Here is a 3,070-nt window from a genome sequence, read left to right as displayed (position 1 = left end):
GCGCGGATCCAGAGGGGGGGGGGGGGTCCGGGGGTTGGAACCCCCCCTTTTTTTTTACGATCAATGTATTTGAATGGGAACATGTGACTGGAACCCCTCCCCCCCTTTCCCTGGGTTAGGACCCCCCCCCCCTTTTAAAATGGCTGGATCCGTCCCTGAACTTATAGTAAAGGAAACATAAAAATTAAATCCAAATAAATTCTTGCATCCTACAAAAAATGTTTATAAACAATAATCATTATATTTCTACGTTAATTATTTCATACCATTTTAGTATTTAGCCGGGTTTTATGAGTAATTATTATTTATTTTTTTGTATTATAATATTTATATCCATAAAACGGAAAGTAAAATAAATTTATTAAATATTTAAATTTTAAACGGTCGTGAACAAAAATACTTGTGTGTTTTTAATTCATAAAGCATGATTTTAAATCCTTGCAGCTCACAACAACCGCAAAAATAATTTACAATAATCACAATAAAATTTAATTACAACCATAATGTTGATTATTTTATACTGTTTTAGTATGGATTTAGAAGTCTTTGCTTATATTTTGTATAGTAATATATTCACATAGTGGAATGTTAGATTTTAAAAGTAGATTCATTCGATAAATAAAATGTCCATCCGTAAATACTTGACGTTCGTGTTTATTGATATTATATATATTCAAAAGAATTTGAAAAAAAAATTACTGACCGGAACGTTAGTTTATTATAAAATTTTAATTCAATTTTTGTTTGTTTGTTTTAATAGTTTAACCTTATAGCATCTACATATTTGTACTATGGTACGGTTTTGAAAATTGTATTCATTGTGTTGACCAACTATCCTACACGTCTTGATTCATTCACATTATAGATCACATTTCAAAAGCACACTATCGGTTTGCGTTCTCACAAATTCCGGATAAAATGTCAATGAATCCTGAGTCGAAACATTTAGTGTAGGCCGTTTGACATTCGAATTCAACTATTAGATTAAGATATGTGATGACGCAAATGTGCAGGCGCGGATCCAGAGGGGGGTTCCGGGGGTTGGAACCCCCCTTTTTTTGGACGATCAATGCATTTGAATGGGGACATGTAATTGGAACCCCCCTTTTGTCCTGGGTTAGGAACCCCCCTTTTTTTTTAAATGGCTGGATCCGCCCCTGATGTGTATTCTTTTCCTGAGCTTTCTATTTACTATTTCGTGCGCTAAAATACTACTTGCATGCAATACTATTAAATTCACTCGTGAAAGCTTATTTTCGTTTTTGTTATCTAAATTCAGGACACGGCAGAAAGAGCTTTACATATGACTTTCAAGCACGATCATTACTAACGGTATTCTAACCTCGAGTTGTTTCTCTTTTGTTTTTTTTTTTGAGTCACTGTCCTATTATAAACTTTGACCTTTTCGAAAAGCTAAGGATGGTCTACCCAAGGAATAGATTCCTTAACTTTGTAATGTATTTAGCCTTTTAACTTTTTTCATTCGAGCGTCACTGATGCTTTTTTTGTAGACTTAACTCGTGTCTGGCGTACATCATTTTAATTCTGGTATCTTTTTATATCTACATACCTTTTTATATACTTTTGCACAGGTTTATAAACTTCTGAATTAAGAAATTCTTCGGCAAAACTAAGTTTCCCTGTAGAATGTTTGAATTGATTTAAGTAAAATCAGGAAATCCTTAAAGTTTGAGATGTTTTATGAGACCAAAATAAGTCTCTTCATAAGAGGTCCCAATCAATTGCATGCCACAGGTTTCACCGCATACAACGTCTAACATGAGTAAAGACAGCCTCAAATACGAGTCGGATATGATAGATAAAATAAATGCATCCTGAATTCCAGATTATAAAGCAAACTGAGTGCATAAAATATTGCGATAGGTTTGTGCAATTTGCATAAGTCATCTGGTTAGTAGGATTGCCAAAGGGTTATAATCGAGAGAAAAAATATGTGCATATATAATAGTCGAGCTTTAAAATAGCTATTCAAATAGAAGCTGTAAATATATACTTTCAACTGGCTTCTTCTTTTCACAGTCAATTATTTCAATTCAAAAGCAAACACAAATTCAGCAACAATCTTTTGGTGACCCGGCAGTCAGCGGTCTTAGGTTCATGTATTGCTTTTCTTTTTTTCAATTATCAAAATCAACGAATAATTACTTAAATTTACTCTTCATGTGCCCTTTAATTCAATATAAAAAAGAATTCTTCCGGTGTTTGCACGAAGAATAAGATATACCTTTTTAATTTAATTTTAGTATTAAAACGACTTTGTTCTAGTTAGTCATGTTGTATAAAGTCGTGGACTCCGAGCAACCATCTAACTTCAAAACCAGCTTGCCCAAAACATTTTTTGTTATCTAATTAGGAAAATTAAATGGTCGTTCCCTTTATGAAGTTTTGTCACAATTTGTTTGATGAATTTAACGTATTATTTAAGTTCAGTCACTCTCCGGCTTCGGATGGTCTTATGACACGTCTTAGCCCCCCCCCCCCCCCCCCCCCCCCCCCCCCCCCGTCTTAGTGCTGAGTTAACGGAAGTTTTATAAGTTACAATTATGTCCTAAAGTTAAGATATATAATTGTGTCTAAGGATATTCCTATATATATCTTTATTCTGTCAAACCATAGATGTAATCATATGGTCAAACCTTTGCAATTACAATGGTATACAGACACTACATGACATCAATAATACAGACATAAATACATGAATACATAGAGCAAAATATGTACACTATTTACAATTATACTGATAGTATTTAGCCAGGAGGGCACACATGGGAATTTATAAATCTAATGAAAGTACACAGCTTTCTCAATTTAGATTTTATATTTAAATTCATAATTTTCTTAAACATAATTATATTTGGACGATTTACATATTTTTTATCAATACATTCGTTTCTTTTTTCTGACATCTCTGTGCACATCATAATATACCCAGTCAGCAGACTAACAGTGGGCCAACGTTGGCAAATGGTCGGCCCGTTGGTCGACCGTTGGTGTTGGCTTCACAACATTGGCCCAACGTTGGCAAATTGTCGGTCCGTTGGTCGCAAGT

The sequence above is a fragment of the Mytilus galloprovincialis genome, chromosome 7 (genome assembly GCF_965363235.1).
Source record: "Mytilus galloprovincialis chromosome 7, xbMytGall1.hap1.1, whole genome shotgun sequence".
NCBI lineage: Eukaryota > Metazoa > Mollusca > Bivalvia > Mytilida > Mytilidae > Mytilus > Mytilus galloprovincialis.
Note: the sequence above shows the minus strand (reverse complement) of the source record.